Source organism: Cnephaeus nilssonii, assembly GCF_951640355.1.
Source record: "Cnephaeus nilssonii genome assembly, chromosome: 16".
Taxonomy (NCBI): Eukaryota; Metazoa; Chordata; class Mammalia; order Chiroptera; family Vespertilionidae; genus Cnephaeus; species Cnephaeus nilssonii.
Genome location: NC_137087.1, coordinates 46902266 through 46920937, shown reverse-complemented (window position 1 = coordinate 46920937; position 18672 = coordinate 46902266). Strand labels below are relative to the sequence as shown.

The window sequence follows — 18672 nt, the reverse complement described above, 5'->3', positions numbered from 1 at the left end:
AGTACCACCAGGGTGGTGCTGCCCTCCTGGCCTCAGTTCCCTGGCGTCTAAAACAGAGGTCGAACCAACTTCACCACTGCAACCAGACTTTGGAAACGAAAGCGCCCTCTGCAGATAAAAAGCCTCTAAATCCTCGCTTTCCTTTGTGCTTCGTTACTAGGGAAGAAGGGCAAGATGCCTTCGTTTATCATGAAATTTGGGGAGTTATTTTAAGCCTTTCAAGCCGAAAGGGAGACAAGGGCCGGCACTGTTTCTGTATTTATATTTCCCTCCAGAGGACAAAAGAGGTGGCCCCTGGAATCCAACTCCCAAACAATGCGCGGGCGGAAAACGCACGGTAGGTGAGCATCCACGGGGACCGATTTTTTAAGGGAGTCCTCCCGGACTCCCCGTCCCCTCGCCCCCGTTTACTCTGATGGCCAGACCCCGTCCCTCCTGGTCACCCTCCAGTTCTGCCGCCCCCTCTGGAGTTCCTGGGGGGGTCCATGGACAGACCTCCGCGGCGGACCTGGGCCCGCCGTCCCTAACTCGCGCGCTCCTCCTTAAGGAGCTGCTGCGGCTGAGCGTAGAGGCGGGTGTTTTGTTCTTATAAGGAGGAAAAGTTTCTGTGACATCCAGGAAATGAGTAACTGCGAGCCCTTTAGAGCGCGGCTGATGGAGGCCCGAAGGCGGGAGCAGGCCGGGGTGTCTCCGCCCCCGATCGTCTAATCGCCCACCGGGACCTCCGCTGCAAACGCAGCAAAGAGCGGCGCCCAGGCCCCGGGGACCCCGAGTGCAGCCGGGCCCGCGCGGTCCTCCCGCGACGGCGAGCGGGACGGAGGCTAAAGGTAAGTTCGTGCCGGCAGCCGCGAGGCTCTGCGCCCTCCTCGTGGGTGGAAGGTGGGAGGAGGCGATGGCCACGGGGACCGAGGCGGAGCTGCGCCGAGATGGCGTCTGGGGGCGGGGGGCGCCGGGGCTCCACGCGGGACGAGGTGGTCTCCTAGGGTCCCCAGGTTAGGGGCTGACTCTGGAGACCCTGTGCAGCGCCCGAGCCAACCCGGGCGCATTGTCCTCTGCGGTTTACGATTCCTCCTCGCGCTGCGCGGGGTCCCGCGTTGCACTCTCGGCTCCAGCCCCCATCGCGGGCGGACGGCTCCTCTTCCAGGCGCCCGAAGCGGGACCACGTCTTTGTTCCTCCTGCCCGGCGATCCGTTACTTTTCACCGTCTGAGCAGAGTCCTGGGGCTGAAAGACCGGCCAGCTCTCTTCCCGCTTTCTTCCCCCTCCTGGGAGGAGGGAGCAGGAGTGAAGCTTGCTTATTCTTTCTCCGTTTAGAGTAGTGAAACTGTGAGGTTTCTGGGGCCGGATCAAGCCCCCCCACCGCTTCCTCTTTGAGACTGTTAGTGGAGGAGACCCCACGCTGCGCAGAACTTTCTCTTGGGGTTGCAAAGTCTCTGCCACCTCACCCATAACTTCATCCCAATCCCATCGCCAACCTTTTCCCAGTGTCTCCACCTTTCTGTGACACCTGAAAGCTCTGGGGCAGGGCTTCCGATTGGAGAAGGTCTTTCTCTTAAAAAAAAAAAAAAATGCTGCCCCAGGAAGGGAAATATTTTACTCTCAGTAATAGCACGTTGCTTTTCCCACTCTGCCTGGTGTGAGAAGGAGCCTCCTTTCAAAGCTAGAAGAGCACCAGGTACTTGGCAGAGCCTGGTCCCCGGCCGTTGGGATCTCAATCCGCTTCGGAGTTGTATTCCATTTTCTTGTTCCTCTTTGGATTTGATCAAGGGCCCTTTCCTTTCATAAACCAGTTCTGCCTTGGAGAGGCTGCCAGGTAAAGCTAATTGGTGCCCTGTGCAAGTCCCTGGTCCAGGTTACACTGGTAAATGGCACGGCACACTGTCGAATTGCTGCCTCCTCACTGATAACATAATAGGCTGTGCTTCTGAGTCCTCCTTCCAGCCTCCTGCCTAAGTGGCTTTCATTGTTTGCTAATTCCCTGTGTCTGCTGCTGCTGCTCCAGGCCATTCTGAACCTCGTGGTTTCCACTTGTGGGTAACCATCAAGTGGTTATACTGACTCTGCTCTCTCTCCCCCTGGGTGGATGGAAAGGTTTTTGCTGGAGTGCCATCCTCTAGCTCCAGAACTGTCAAAGATGCAGCAGTTTCAAGCTCCAGCCGGCAGGGGACAAGGATCTGAAATTTAACCAGATGCCATCATCCCAGAACTTGTCACCTTTCCAGGAATAGGCTCTCAGCTTCTGCAGTGCCCATGAGGAAAACAAATAGGGTATGTGGGTGGACTTTTTATCCAAGGGCAAGTTCAGGGAGGAACTTCGGGATAGAGACTTATGGCAAACTTGTCCATCTGAGAAGGTACTGTCTGGGAGGAACCTAGTTTTGTATTTTTCCCTCTTGAACTCCTCGGATCAATAAAGAGAAAGAAGGTGGGGGGGGGGCGGTTTTCTGTCTGATGGAGGGGGTGCACATATTGGTGGGAGGCAGTGACAAGCATCCTGGGCACAGAGCCCAGGAGAGTAGAGTTAGTCCACTGGAGTACAGACACTCCCTCCGTAATGTCTCTTCTTTTGAAGGATACCACTGCCAAATGGGTACATGTCCACCGTGGGGGAAGGTGGAATGGTGTGCAGGTTCTGGAAGGTATGCTTGTGAGGGAGAAAGGAATGAACAGGCCATAGTTCCCCTAAGGATAAGAGGCCTGGCGGCTCAGGGCTGTGACCTTTAGGAATCTCAAGTATTCTCACTTGAGAGAAGACTTGTTCTGCCTGGCCTCAGAGACTCACTGGTTAGGAGAAGCAGGGAAATGGAGCTTACTCAGAAGCAGAAGGAACCTGCCGACCAGAGCTCCTCAGCAGGTATGCGCTGCCCATCACTCAGCAGAGACGAGTGGCCGTTGACAGTGATCGAGGAGAGTGTCCTTTCAGAGGTTAAGCCTCTGTGACTCCATGTTTGGGGCTGAGAATCCCCTCCATGGGGATGAGGTAGTAGGGCAGCCTGTGGGGCTTTGAGGGGAAGGCTTTAACCCAGAAGTGTCCTAGGTGGGGGCAAGCGCACCCGGTGTGCTGGGGAGCTGAGGCGCAGGACCTTATGTACGGCTGAGACCAGTCCATCTTGGACTCCCCTCTAACCCAGTCTTGCTGGGGAGGAGGACATCGCCAGGAGAATGCTGAGAGCTGATAAGAATAACCTCCAGGGCTGCTGGTAGCCTGTTCGGTCCTTTGTGAGAATTAGAAAAAGGTGCTCCCTCTATAGGCGAGAAATGTTTCCTTAGTGCCATTTAGAGAAAGGAGTCTCATCTTGACACAGCCTCGGCACTTAGCTGGGCAAATTGCACGTGAGTTGGATCTATCCTCACCACCCCGTCGGGTGTTCTTGAGCAGTACACCACCTATCCAGCCATACACAGCAGCCTTGATAACCAACAATCATTAAGGACTTAACATTTTCTGGGCTTCCCCCCCCCCCCAAAAAAAAAAAACAAAACAAAAACCACGTGGCCTGTATTAACTTGTTTAAACTTCACCGTAGCCCTATGACATTAGGTATGGTTATCCCCATTTTATAGATGAGGAAACTAAGGCACAGTAAAGTGTTCAGGAGCCTGGAAGCTGAGTCCCAACCACTGAGCAGCATTCCCAGCACAAGAAGCAGGTTAAGCTTAAAAACCATTTGCTTGAGGTCTCTTATGGGGGAAAAGAGGGAAGAGCAGTTGCCTTTTTTTTTCTTTATCAAGGGAAGAAATACCCACTCTCAGCTCAGACAGAGGAAAAGATAGAAAACTCATCTGGCAGAAGAAAGGCACAGAAAGAAAGAGGCAGGCCCGGCCTTGATGACTGATGGCAGGCCTGCCCCAAGCATCAGATGACTTCTCAATAACTGGGTGGTGTGAGGTGGCAAATCCAGTTTGGGGCCTGGCATGAGGGTGATGAGTAAGTGCCACTTGGGTGTGGCACAGAGGGAAAAGGCCACAGCTACATAGGAGCCCTCACCTAGGCAGAGAACTCCCCCAGGAATGGAACAAAGTGGGAAGTGTCTAAACATGCTGTTACTAGGGGGGACATGCTGCTGTCCTGAAACTTCCTACGCCCCCACCCCCACCTCCACCCCCATCAAAGGAATTCTCAATGACTTTTTAAAAAATATATTTTTATTAATTTCAGAGTGGAAGGGAGAGGGAGAGAGAGAAAGAGGAACATCAATGATGAGAAAGAATCATCGATTGGCTGCCTTCTGCACGCCCCACATTGGGGATCGAACTGCAATCTCCTGATTCATAGTTCAATGCTCAACACCTGAGCCACAGCGGCCGGGCTGTTGATGTCTTAATGTCTCCTGGGAAGGGCTAGCCCCGCAAATTCCCATAAGGGTAGTGTTTACCTGAATCATAAGACCCGCCCCAGGGTCTGGCTCTTAGTTGTGCCCACTCAGAAACCCTATCTCCACAATTTCCAGAGTGGTTTGGACTTGGGCTATTGAGTCACCTTGAGAAAGCTCTCAAAAGTGGGTATACAGATCAGAATGCTAGTTTATGAATTTGCAAGGAGACCTTGTGATGCAGACTGGATGCTATCTGTTCCCTGCATCCTGAGCAAGCCACGTGGGAAACCAAAGATTAGAAGGCAGCTTGTGTTTAACAAAGCTGGAGTCAAGGTGGAGGAGGGGGGGCGGGGGGGGCGTTGACCAGTGATATCCAAAAGCATGGGGCTTTGTTTGCCTCTGTAGACCTCTCACTAGTGGAGAAATGCCTGCCAGGTAGACCAGTACTCCGGTCATCCTGGCTGTGTGCATTTCCTCGGTCAGTTCCCCAAAGTCAGTGTTTACCTCGTAGAATTTCCCCATTTTCTCTTTTGTAATTTAGCAATTTTTATTTATTTTGCTTAGTGCATTATAAGTTTTAGCTCCCAGCCACTCAAGTTGCATTTGCATAAGTTTAACTACTGGACAGATTTAGGGTGGGAGTTTCAGGCCACAGGGGTAAATGCTATATGCAAATCAAGAGGACAGTCAGGTGGCCTGGATGAGTCAATAGGTAGCCAACCACAAAAAAAGGAACCTGGTCCCTAATCTGCACTGCTGCAGGCGGAAGTGGAAGGGCCAGGATTGGCCACCACACGGCAGCCCGTGTCAGCATGGAGTCAGGCAGTCCGAAGGCAAGTGATTACTTTAGCTCCCCCAGCCGCCTGGGCATCCTGGTTGGCTTCTTTGAATTTAAAGGGCTCTCCCTTATCTCTGTCCAGGCCCCCTCGTGGCCCATCTTTAGTAAGCTGCCACGCAGGCAGGCTTTGGAGGAGGGCAAACTTGGGTTGCATCCTGGCTCCACTGCTCAGTGGTTGGGTGTTCTCTGTGTTGAGGTAACTGCCTTGACTTTTCCTAGCGTTGGTTTCATCATCAGTAAAATGCATAGGGCATGCATGGAAAGAGCTAAGCACAGTGCCTGGCACAGACTGACACTCTGGCTCATATGAGCTCTTAAAAACAGTAGAGATCAATCGAGAATCTACAGTCTCTGCCAAATTGGGACCCTAGCTTCCCCATTAGTACCACTGCTCCCTCCTCTGAGGTCTGAGCAAAGGACACGGTCACAGGGACCCAGACTGTCCTAGATGGTGAGAAGGAGATCATCAGTGCCCTTGTGTGTAGTTTGTTCAGAACTGAGGGCAAAGCTGCTCGTCCTGACCTTTCAGCCAACTCTGGGAGAGGGAAGATCAGGTTTGAGGCTTGGCCTGCCACAGGCAGCCAGATGGGAGAGAAGGGTGAGAAAGGTTTCTGGGAGAGAAAGAAGGTCATTTGGGAGTGCCCAAGGGTCTACAGGATCCTCCTCAACAGTTTGAGACCTGTGATGTTTTCTAGTAGAAAGCACACCCCCCTCAAATCGGTTGGCCCACCCCATGACATCAGCAGAATGGAAGCACTTTGCAGGTGACATCACTGTTGCCCAAGGCAACAACACCTCCACCTTAAGGTAGACCAGGAGGAACAAACAGCCACCCTAATTGTAAGAAACAGGAGCACAGAAGGCCTAACATCACAGGTGTGTTTCTCAGAGGATGGGCAAGAAGAGGGAGGGGCTGCAGGTCCCAGATTTGGGTTGTGAGCCAACTGGGGGCTGGTCTTCCGGCCTTGGGTTTGGCCCAAGGGAATAGAGCACAGTGCTGACAGCTGCAGTCTTGTTTTCTTCTCTGAGCTGTGACAGGGAGCAAAGAGCATGACTCCATACAGGGCCTTCTGGGCCTCCCTTCTACACAGGGATGGGGACATCAGAACTGTGGCTTCCTCTTCTTCACCCTCACCCCCAAATAAAGTGAGAAACAAGGATGCTTAGGTCCTTACTATGGAGTGTGTGAGGCCTGACTGAGAGAAAACCTTCATTCACTGATTGGGCAAGTATGTATTGTGAACCTACGATAGGCAAGGCACTATGCTAGGGACTCAGTGGCCACATGTAGCTGTGTGATCGAACGCACACAGAGAGGAGGAATGTCCAAATCCACTGCCCCAGAGGTTGGAAATAGAAGCGAGGGCTCACTGGTCACCTTTTACCCAGCTCTAGCATGCCCCTTGGAATTCCTGTTGGTTCAGTTAAATCTTTGGAATCCCTTCCTGCCCAGTAGCTCATGAAGGCATGTGGAGGTATCTGAGATACACCTGTGTTAAAGAGGACGGCCATAGGTGTCTTCTGTGTCCTGGCAAAAGGAAAGTCTGGGGACAGACAGCATTGTGTGTAAACTCCCTTGGCGATTCTGATGCTTGGTGGTTTGTGGTTTCCACCAGGTCTCATAAGGTGATGCCTCCTGTTCTCCTTAAGGTAGAAATTCCTAAGCAAGGGCTGTTAAATGCCAACACAACAAATGCAAATTGCAGAAAAGGAAGAACTCCTTGCCTTAAAGCAAGGTAAAAACCTAGACGATGTGGTAGTTTTCCCTCTAAAGAGGTTTCAGAACAGGAATTGCCTTGTCTTTCAACTTGAAAGTATTCAATTAAAGTTTTTGCTTTACACAACTGGCCATAATTTCAGACGCTCTAACATAGCTTCCCTGACTTCTGGCATATCAGTGGCTAAAGAAATGATCCTAATTTTTTTATGAATGTAGCCTTTTCGGGGTTATAAATAAAAATTCTTTATCATTATCAGAGAATATTACTTGCAAATTATGCTTAGGAATCTGGTCCTCAAATCAGTTGTCATGATCTTTTGTTCATAAAAGTAGAATAGCCTTTAAAAAAAGCGGGGCGGGGGGGGGGCGCGGGGGGCGGGGGGGGGGGGCTTCATCCATTAAGTACCTACTCTGTCTGAGCCAAGCCCCATCATAGGGGCTTTGCACATATTTATTTCTCTTCCTCACAACAGCCCTTTGAGGTAGGTCTTATTCCAGCTTTATAGGTGAAGACACAGGCTGAGAGAGGCCAACCTACTTACCCAGAGTCACAGAGCTTCAAACCCAGATCTGTGCCTCCCATAACCTTTGACTCTTTCTGCCACCTCAGGCCTCTGCTGGACACCCTAGCCCAGTGAACGAAAAGGTAGCATACAGAATCTCACAAAATCTAAGTGTCAAAGGTGAGAAAGCAACAGGCAGAGATCACCAACTCCAGGTTCCCTCTTGCTGTGACATGCTCTGTGATATTCGCTGACGGAGTACAATTTCCCTGTCTGTTTAATGGGGGCAGTAGCAGCCAGCATCAGATAATATTCAGAGCACTTGAGATCTTCAGATGGCAACCCCTAGAAAAAATACAAAGCCCACAATTTTCAAATGACTCACTTCCAGGTGGATAACACAGTGGGACACTCACTGCTTGGGAGGAGGGCTCACCTTGAAGCCATCCTAGGCTACTCCTTCCTCCCTCCAGGCCTTCCCTGCGGTGGATGCAGGAGAGTCTCCTATCAGCCTGGATCAAGCCAAAAGAGGGCGTTGCCATAATTCTGGCCCTACTTGTTAGTGCAAGACCACGTGCTCATAACAAACTGTTCTCCTGGGAGCCCGTTTCAATAGCCTTCTTAGTAGCAGACAGGGGACCCGCCTGAAGTTCATGAAAGGGTCCTTTGTTCGCTGAGACTTTGTTCCTGAGTCACTGAGGAGACAGGACCACAGTGTGCCTGGGTTGGAGGGTGTGGACGGAGAGCAGGGGATGCCTGATACCCCTGTGTGCTGCTCCAGAATGCCCCCAGGGCATCCATGCCACTTTCCTGATGGTCCACCCCGAAAACCACTGCCCAGTGCCCGGAGAGCCCTCACTCCCGTTCCCTAATCCACTGTGGAGAGGGCTTCCCCATCCTTTTGGCTGAAAAGCCATTTCATGTCCCAGGTCACACTCCCGTTATCTCTCCGTTAAGTCTCATTCCCTGCTTCCTGCCTAAATCCCACCTAAATTGTCACCTGTCTTTCCCTAAGCAGTGCAGGGGAGGAAAGCCCATAGGCATGTCTGATGTTTCACACACAAGCCAGGTCACTGAGCAGCAACATGGGGAGACTGAAGACTTGAAAATTAGACAGTCCTGGGTTTGAATTCTGGCTCTGAGATGTTGAATGAGTGGCCTCACCTCTCTGTGCCTTAGTTTCCTTATCTGTGAAGTGGGGACAGTACCTCCTACAGAGCTTTATTGTGACATAAAGCATTTTGCACAATGCTTACATCTGGTGTGTTGGTGGCTGTATACTACGAAACCCTCCCGTGGGTGACAGGGCCTTGCGGCTTGTTGGGTTTTCTCCGGAAAGGGAGACTTACTCGTCACTGTGCCTAGGATTGCTTCTCTGCTCCTTCGTTTACCTGAATCTCATCAAACTCTGCAATCTTCCATTCACCTTTCATTTCAAGGACATGGGTGTCAGGGAGAGAGGCAGCAGGGGGGTCAGATAAACTGGCATTGGGGTTCATTCCTGGGGCATTTTCTTGGTAAATGGTGGTGGTGAGTCAGTCTGCAGTGACGTGGAGGCCAGCCAGGCTCTGGTCTGTCTCCAGGGCTGCGTCTGGAAGGGCTGTTGCTCACATTTCCCAAGGCACTGACCGCTGTTGGCACTTGGCTTTCCTGGTGCCTCCCAGGAGAAAAACACTAGAAGTTACTTCATCCAGGACTTCCCACTCTCCTCCTGTTCCGGATTCTTACTCTTGGAAGTCAAGGCAGTAAGGTTCTTTCTTAGTCCTGACTCCATTCATGCATTCATTCAGCAAGCATGCATGGCACTCCTGCACCTTTAATGCCGGGCAGCAGTCACCAGCCCTCGTTTGTCCTTCTAGGAGCTCAGAGGGAGAGGAGGAACTTTCAGTGGATGCTGCCAGACTGGAGTGGGGAGCTATGAGTTTCCCGGGTCCCAAGCTTCCTGCTCCAGCTCTGTGGCAGCCCCTGAGGCCTTTAAAAGAGAACATGGATTAGCACATCTTAGCCATGTCCCCAGACTCCTGGAGTTGCTGCAGGGATGTTGGTGACCCTCCTCTTCCCAAAGGAGTACCTAAGATGCACCCTGCGGGATTTAACAAATTAAAAGGAGACCTGGCGCTATCACCAGTACCATAGCCAATATCATGTCCTTTCCAGGGCACTACCGTGGGACTTTCATGCCATAAGTAGGTACTATTCTTATACCTTTAATTGGGGGATTCAAACATAGGCCTTCTGATCCCAGAGTTGGCCCCTTGGCTACCATAGGGAAGCCTCCGCAACGGGATAAGCTCCTCTGAGCTAAAGATCTTTGGGCTGTTTCTTTCTGGTTGGCCTTGGGGCAGGAGTATGTCCTGGTGAACTTGGCAGTGTCGGTGGCTGCTCGCTGCCGGCCCCACTGTGGACCAGTCGTTGGTTCAAGGACACCTCCTATGGGTCAGGTGCCGCCTCCGGCAGAAGCCAGGGCAGAGCGTGGGCATCACTCGCCATCACATTATCCCTGTGGCTGGAAAACGATGTGGTTGTAGGTCAGTGTTGTTTTGTGTCATTCTCAGGGAGGGTGTCTCTGTGCTCATAGATGATTCTGGGGGTCGTTTTGCTGCCTGTACCGGGCCTTAGGTCAAGGCCCCTGCTTTCCTTGAAGGACAAGAATTGGGTGCGGCCCTGCTGTGGGAGGGCAGGCAGATGCCTGGCCCTGGTGTTCAGCCCCAGGTCCCTGCAGCAGGGAACACAAGCCAGGAAGCCAACCACAAGCTCTTAAGTTTTTTACAACGGGCTTGGCCTCCCCCTTGCCTTTGTGTCTCTTGCTGTTTCCCTTTATTAAGATGAAAGGGGTTTTAGATCTCTGCAAGCTCCGAGCATGAGTGTGTGTGTGTGTGTGTGCGTGTCTATGTATGTATGTGTGTGCACCCCTACACGGGAGGCCCACAGCACTTCCCTTTCTCCTCACCCATCTCCCTCTCTCTCCAGCCCAGCTGGGGTCCAGGCATTGTGTCAGGTACCACCCAAGCCACAGGGAAAAACGGCTCAGGATTTCTCGGTGTGGGGGGCCAGAATCCCCCTAAGCCAGGACGTGAGTAAGAGGTGTTGGGGTGGAGAGGGTGGGCGGGGGAACTGTCTTTTCTGTGGCCGTGGAAAATCCCTGGGGGCCCATTCCCCATGCTGAGAGGCCAGGCTGTCTTTCTGAGCGGGGCCCTCCTTGTTCCCACCCATAAGGAAGGTGGCTTGTGGGTACCAGCAGTCTGTTTAATTCCATCCACCCCAGCCCTTCCTGAGAGCGGGCAGCGGGTGTCCAGGGGAGAACTTTGTGTCCCCTGTGTTGTCCTTTGTATTACTCTCTGGTTCCTGCTCCACCCCCTCAGGTCTCCTCCCCAGCAAGCCCGTGTGTTTGCTGTTGTCTGGAACCTGTTTCTGTCCCTGACCTCCCTGCCCAGCAGCCAAAGTGTGGCTGGTCCTGAGCATTCGCTGCTCTGCTCGGGGGCGTGGGTGGGGGTGGAGAAAGAGGGCAAGTTTGGGGTGCCTTGGCATGCCTGCCCTGAGGTGGGTGTTAATGTTCCCTCCTCCAATGTGCAGGTGCTCTTGTGGGTGAGATGGGGCCCACCGACAGGGAAACTGAGAAATACAAGCTGAAGCCAGACACGTCTGAGGGCTGCTTCACCACGTAGCACCGTGTTCAGTTGTTAGCACGCCCCTGTGATTTCAGGTCTAGAAGTCTCAGATGGGAATCGGGGGTCCAGGGAGGCCCTTCGGAGCACACTTGCTGTAGGGAACGCTCCTTCCTAGAATGGAGCCTGGAAGCAGGCTTTCTTTCGAAAGTGGGTGTGTCCAGCATGCAGGGTGTGAGCATACTGGTGCGTTCCCAGCTTCTGCAGGGTTCCCAGGATTGCAAATGCCCTGCGTGCTGTGAGCAGGCAGCCCTGCATTTGGTCTCTGCCAGGCACTCTGGGGAATGGCAAGACAAACAAGCCCTGCCTGGCCCTGCCCGGGGAAGGCAGCAGAGGTATGAGACCAGAACTCAGGAGCTCATCTGATGAAAGGGCAGGATGGGGTCACGAAAGAGGAGACTGCCTTGCTTCTGGAGCCTCAGGCCTGGCCTGGCCTCCAGCTCCTCTGCTCTGTTCCTGCTTGTGTGGCCTCGAGGGGTTGCTCAACCTCTCAGAGCCTGGGGCTCCTGCCTGGGAAACACGGCTCAGGTGAGAGAGCTGCTAAGGATGAGATACACCTACACAAGTGGCCGGGCGCTGCCTGCACTCAGGGGGGCTTCACAAATACTTCATCTCCCTCCACCACTCTGTCACTTTCAAGAAAGGATTTGTCTCAGGAGTGGGTGAGGGGTGGGGGGCAGATCAGGAAGGCTCCTGGAAATGGTTTCTGAGATAGGCTTGCTGTGAGGACGTTGGGTAGGGTTTTGAGCACACAGACATGAGGTGTGGGCGTGGTGCAGGGAATGGTGGGGAAGGATGGGAGGTGTTTGGGGACAGTCGATAATCTGAAGTGGCCGGGGCAGGCTGAAAGGAGCTGAGGGGTCCCCTGAAGCTGGTTGGAGTCAGGCCATGAACATCAGGCTCAAAGCTCAGTCCTGTTGGGATGAAATAGGGACCCTCTGAAGTGGGGAAGGAAGCCCCCCAGAGCCGGGGAGTCTGCATGTGGTGACTGGGATAAGGGGCAGCTCAGAGAAGCTGATTCCACAGGTCCATGCTAGCCAGGCCCGGGAGCCCCGTTCATGTGGCATCCCAGGCTGGGTTCTGGAGGTGGAGAGAGCGGGGTGCATGGAGCTTTGAAACCGAGTTAGTCTCCTGGGTCTGCTGTGATAAAATACCACAAACAAGGTGGCTTTAAACAACGGAAATGTTTCCTCTCACAGTTCTGGAGGCCAGATGTCTGAGGTCAAGCCACCTGCTACACCACACTCTGCAAATGCTACAAGGAAGAAGCCTTCCTTGCCTCGTCCAGCCTCTGCCTCCGTCTTCCATTGCCTTTTCCTCTTGGTCTTTTTCCTCAGTCTCTTTATAAGGACACTTGTCATTGGATTTAGGGCCTACCCGGGTAATCCAGACTGAGTTCAGCTCAAGATCCTCGATTTAATTACATCTGTAAAGACCCTTCCTCCAAATAAAATCAAATTCACAGGGTCTGGGTATTAGCTTTTAGATTTATCTTTTTGAGGCCCACCATGCCACCTACTACAGTGACTTGGATTCGAGGTGCCCTAAGGAGAAAGGGGGATGTGGGACTGGGCTCCGGGGAGCCCCTGCCTTGTCTCTTGACCTGCAGACCTCCCTGTCATCCCTTAGCCTCTTCCCCTTCCACAACCCAGCCTAGTCAGTCAGTCTGTCTTTCTGCTCCAAGACACTGATTTTCCGTGACGTCCCGTGGGTCAGGGCCTCTGCCGTGGGGAGTCAGCATGGCTGGACAGGAGGACACCATGTCCTTCCTGGGAGATTGATGGCTTCCCTGCCTTCTACCTCCTTTGGAACAGGAAGGATGTGGGCTCTCCCACCCACGTCGGGGAAGTCCAGGCTGCTGTCCTTCCTGTGCCTGGACTGGCCAGCTGCATGACCCCAGTCCAGAGGATGGGATTGCCATCCTGGTGACTTTTTGGAAACCCCTTCCTCTTCTGAGAGTGGGCCTTGAGGAACCTCAGTGCTTTGGTCGGGGGGACCAGGCACCCTCTGCGAGTCTGGCCAGTGTGGCCAGGTGCGGCGCCAGCAGAGCCCGCCTTAGTGAGAAGGCCGCTCCCCTCACAGTGTCTACCTTCCCATGGCCTCACCGGTGGGCCCACCTCGACTGGGCACGGGGGTGGGCATCTCTCCTCTCTGCTCTCTTATTCTGTTCCCCCACCATCACCAAGGCCCAGTCTTGACCCCTGGGGCCTCCTGAGCCCAGGTCTCTGCTCAGTCTGCCTGGGACCTCCCCTGGGTTAGGGAGGGGCAGTGGGGCTCTGGTTCTCGGGTCCTGGGGACCACTGACCACAGTCTGTACTATCAAGTGCTCCCTAAGGCAAGGTGTCTTTCTCTTTGTTTCTAGTCTCTGGGAAGACCATGGGGAAGACAGTTCCGTAAGCCCTGTGCACAGGCCTGGCACGTAGTCAGCCCTTATAAATGCTAGTTATGATTATTCTGAGGGTGGCTGCTGGGGCCAACGGGTAGGCACCGGCCAGGAGGGTGGCGGGTCAGAGGAAGTTGAGCCTGGCTGGAGGCCAAGCCTAAGGTCCTGCCTAGTAGGAGAGGTGGAAGGTGATTGCAGGGATGCAGGGAGGGTTGCAAAGATGCTGAGAAGGGGAGGTGCTAGGGGCCCAGAACTGCACCCTTTCTACCCACTTTCTCAATTATTTTGTGCTGGGCCTCTTCCTTCCTATTTCCTCACTTCCTTTTTTTTGCCTGCCCCCTCCCTCTCAGGGCCTACTACGGCCTTCCAGGACCCCACCCCCACTCCCAATGCTGCTCAGCCCCTCTCTGCCACCCCGAACTCCCTCCTCCATCCCTATTTGGGGTGCAGGTGAAAGGAGACCTCAGCCAGAGATGCTCCAATGGTGGCTCTATGGCCTTGTCCTTGCTGGGGCGTGGGCCAATCTGCCAGGCCTTTCTCCTCCCGCAGGGACCCCCGCCCTAGAAGGGTGGGAGCCAGTCATGGTGAGCAGCAGTGTATTCAGAGCTACTCTTGTCAACTCGTCTGTGCAGAGTCTGTCTGTCCACTGGCCCTGAGTTAGGCGAAGAGGGAGGAGTTTGTGGAGACATCTCACTCCTACATCCGACCGTCTCTTCCCAAATTCATGATAAGTCAACTTCCACTGACATATTGGGCGCCTGCATTGTGCCCAGCCCTGAGCCTGCTGCCCTGGGGGAGACAAGGGCACAGCAGCTTCTGGGCCTTCCTGGAGCTGTAGGTGGGAGGCAGGGACCCACTGGTGGGTGAACTGACACAAGGAAAGAGCAGGAGGGTGACAAACGATGGTGCCCTTGGACTCAGTGGGGAAGTTGGCCTTACCCCAGCCTGGGGCCTGGCTGTGCTAGAGAGAAGCTTGGAATGGGGATGAGGCAGATAGGCCAGACCACAGGAGAGCCTCACCAGGGCTTCAGACGGACTGCTGCTAGGACCCAAACTCCAAACCCAGACTCGGGGTTAAACTGGGGCTGTGCATTCAACCTGTCCTTTCTCACAGTCCGATTTCTCCAAGTCCGGGGGAGTTTGGAGGACAGCTGGCTTGGGTGATCTGTGTGGTTGCCACTGGGCGGTGCCATCAGGCGGGGGGGAGGGGGGGGGTAGAGGGGGCGCAGTGGCAGGGCTCACACATGCCCTAGGGGAGCAGGGAGATAGGGGACAAACCACCGACAGGGAATCTTAGAAGCCACCCAATGGACCTCCCTGACCATCAGTCTCTTCATGAGATAAGGATGTTGCAACTACCTGATCTTCTGAAAATTAAATGACAAAACATGCAAAGCACTTCGCTTCCTAAATGTGGGCTGTTAATGAAAAACATCATCACTTCCACAACTTCTGTCTGTGGGAATCCCTGTGAGGTTGACAGGTGATGTCCAGCCTGCCCTAGACCACCTCTCCCTCCACCCACCTGCCCTCAGAGTCAAATGCATCTCCTCTTTAGGCCTCGGCTTTCTCATCTGTGAAATAGGGCTTAGGTTAGTATAACTAATTTCTGGCACTTGAATTTGTGGCTTTATTGACCCCAAACTGCAAAACTCCAGCACAAGGCCAGGCGCACAGTAGGACTTCAGCCCAAACTTATCAACAGTTTGGGTTGCCCTTGGCCCCTTCTTTCTCCAAGGGCCCAGAACCTAAGCAGTGAGAAAGGGACCCAAGTCACCCCCCTGGGGTGGAAAGTGCTCTCCTGCCCTCAACCCACCTCCTTTATTCCATTTTGTAAGAAAGCGCATCCGCTGCTCCTTTGGGCTCAGAGGGTGAGGCCAGGGCCAGGGCTGCCTTTGCTGTTGTGATTAGCAGAGCTAATGGCATCTGACAGGCTGGGCCTGGGGCAGAGCCTCAGAGAGCTCCAAAACCTGGGCTTCAGTGACACTCCGGAGCCCCGCCCACCTCCTCCCCGGAGGCCTTCCCTGCTCGGGCAGGGGATGAACTCAGACCTGAGTGGCATTAAAACCACGTGGAGGGCTTGCAAACACAGGTGCTGGGCGCAGCCCTGTCATTTCTGATCAGCAAGTCTAGGACTGCACCGGACAATTCGCATTTCTAACAAGTTCCCAGGTGATGCTGGGAACCACATTTTGAGAGCCACTGGTCCAGCGGGACTGCTGGGTCGCTGAGAAAGGGGTCCTGGGCACCCCTACTGTTGAGGCTAGAGTCAGTCAGCCCTGGGTCGGGGTAGGTGGGCGTATTAGGGTAGAAGGCATATTGAACACATCATGGGGTCGGACACAAGCTCCCACTGTTCCCAGTTTGTCGTAGGAATTCCATCTGGAAGAAGGCAGGGAAGTGGATGTGGAGCTGAGGGGTTTCACACCCACATCTCCCCAGGAGGTGGGCACAGGGAAGATCTACAGACAAGGAAGGGTCCCGGATGAACAGGAATAAAACTGTCTTCTTCTGCCTTTTCGTAGCCTATTGCTCACACACCATTTATGCCCCACTGCTCATTCTGTCCTGTGACTCATTGGGTGGCTGTCTGCTTCCCCATGTGGGCTGTAGTGTTTTTACTGGCAAGGATCATGCTGCAGCCTCAGCACACAGTGTGTTCCTTGGCACACAGTAGGTGCTCTGTAAACCTAGCACCGTGGAAAGAGCTTGGGCTGTGCAGGTAGAGGAAGACAACAGCTGGATCTCGGCCAGCTGTGCCTTTTCTAGCTGTATGGCTGGAAAAGCACCTCGTCTCAGGCTTTGGTTAACTCATCTGTGAATAGGGGTAACCCACTGCTTGGAAAGCTACAGGGTCACTGTGTACAGTGCCCAGCTCATCCCAGCAAGGGCTTGATGAACGGAAGCGTGTCACTGACAACTCTTAGTGGCATTCACTGTATCAAACTACGGTGGAGGTGCTGTAGGGCTCTGGGGGGGAACAGAGGAGTGAGGGACCCCAGGGAAGGGAGAAGCCACCTTGGATTTCTCCCCCAGGGTCTGGCCAGGCTCAGAATAACAGTCTGAGTAAATCACTGGTTCTGGCCAACCACCTGCAAACCTCTGCCCCAGCCCCTGCGGCCCCGTGACCCTGGCCCTTTGCCAAGCTAAGTTTAGCTGTGACCTGCATGGGCTGCCATGCTCTGTGGGCAGGGGCCGGGGTGGAGAGGAACTCAGCAGGCTTCCTGCCGGCTTCCTGGCAAGCGATAGGCCCAGCCCTCCGAGTGACCCAGGTTTATTTTCAAAGCCAAACCCACCAACTGGATATCTCAGATCACATGTGTGGGGCAGCCTCATACTAGTAAAGGTTAGAGCTTTGGGCCAAGGCGGAGGTGGACATCCTTGAATTGGAGGAAAGGGGTCCTTTGGGAAGAAGAGAGTGGGTGTGTGTGTGTGTGTGTGGGTGTGTGTGGTTTTGTGAGAAGCTCCCAGCTACTTGTCCTGTCCCCATAGTCTCCAAAATTCTAACTGCCCAGATTCCCTCCACTCATATTTTTGTCCCCACGGCCCCCAGGGCAGTGTTCCCTGTGACTGGGTTTGGGGAGGGCAAGTAGCAAAGGCTTCAAACTCAGCCCCCTCTAGTAGGCACTGAGCAGGCAGAGCCAGCCCGTGCAGAGGTTAACCAGGAACAGAATGACTACTGGGATCCCCTCTGATCCCTGGGAGGGCGTTGATGTTTTAAGTAAGCAGTGAGTCAGCGGGAACTCTACCTCCCGGAGGATCCAAGGCTCAAAAGGCTTCTCCCCTTTGCTGGGGGGCAGGGTGGACTGAATGGTGTGCCAAGGAACAGCAATCCCCAGGCAGTGTTTGTGCTTTCAGAGCACTTTTGAGCGTGTATTCCTCCACGCCCTGGGTCTTGGGCAGGGCCGGTGCGCTTAACAAGTGACAAAATAGGCCTATGGAGGCCGAGATGGGGAGGAGACGATGCTGTCAGGTGCCTCCCCTTGGCGAGGCATCTGCTAAGCGCTTGAGATGCATTATCTCGCTTATTAACTCAATCTCCCTGTGAAGGAGGGACTGCTGCAGTGGAGCCCCGGAGAAACCACGTGACTTCCCAAGACCACTCAGCCACGAGCAGAGTCAAGGTTCAAGCCCAGGCCTGTCTGCTTCTACCGCCCGGGCTCCTCCCACTGTTGCCCTCAGGCTCCTGTCCAGGTCTTGTTTGTATCCCTACTCTTAACAGTGTTATTGTGGGCTGCCTGAGGGGCATCTGTATGGCCCGTCCCATCCTCCCATCGTGAACCCCTGCAGGAAGGTTCATCTGCTCTTCCCATCCCATCCCAACTCCCCTCTCACAAGAAAACTTGCTCAGGGCCAAGCATTTTGCTAAGTGCTTTATATGAATTCTCTCAATCAGGCTGTACCATAGACGTCATATCCCATTTTATAGATGAAGAGACTGAGTTTCTGGGAAGTTGAATGATTTGTACAAGGTCACATATGTAGTAGGTGCACGTGCTGGGTGCTAACCTAGTCTGTCTCCTCCGGAGTCCTTCCTGTTACCCCCTCATACACAGAGTCAGTTGCTCCAGTGGGTTTGGAGATTTGAACCTTGCTTGCCCCAGGACAAGGTGACCCTTATAGCCCTTTATCCTCCTGCAGACACCAACACAGGGAGCCCTGTGGAAGCTTCAGGTAGAGAGGACTTCCTAGTCAGGGCTTGGCGATGGCACCACTCACCAGTTGGTGGCATCCTACCCTGAGTTGACCTGGAAACCAACCTCCTGGGTTGGGAGTTGCCAAGGGCTATTACTGTGACTTGTCAGGACCTGCTGTGCCCAAAGGTGTATGACTAAAGGGGAATTCAGATTATCTCCTAACTGGCTGCTGCCTGGTATTCTAGTATTAATACTTCTTTACCTTAAAACTCGATTCACACTAATCCGTCAGTCTCGTGGCTTTGCTTTGGACCACCTGGCAAAACCTTCCATTGATGTTTCTCTAATGTAGAAACCAGGGCTGATCTCAATTACCTAACAAGCTGCTCCTTGTCTGGGTTAAGAAAAGCTGGCTAACTGCCCCCCTACCCCCTTCCACTGTGACTTCCTCCACTTTCTCCGGTCCTCTACTTCCTCCTCAAGTGGAAACAACCCGTTTGCTTCCTGCTGACACATCCAGCTGTGTACAGCGTGGAGTCACATCTGGGCAGCAACTCAGGTCATTTACATCCTGACACTGCCAGTAGAAATTGCAGAGGGATCTTAACTTG

At 53.7% G+C, this 18672-nt stretch overlaps 2 protein-coding genes across 2 annotated transcripts in view; one reads left to right on the top strand and one right to left on the bottom strand.

The window, feature by feature from the left end:
- Window positions 1–18672, bottom strand: part of CFAP58 (cilia and flagella associated protein 58) — a 142535-nt gene that overhangs the window by 100669 nt on the left and 23194 nt on the right. The window lies entirely within an intron of this gene.
- ITPRIP (inositol 1,4,5-trisphosphate receptor interacting protein) overlaps window positions 507–18672 on the top strand; it is a 28157-nt gene continuing 9991 nt past the window's right edge. Inside the window, exon 1 of the mRNA XM_079793813.1 lies at window positions 507–827. The gene's annotated coding sequence lies outside the window, so the exon portion shown is untranslated. The remainder of the gene's footprint in view (window positions 828–18672) is intronic.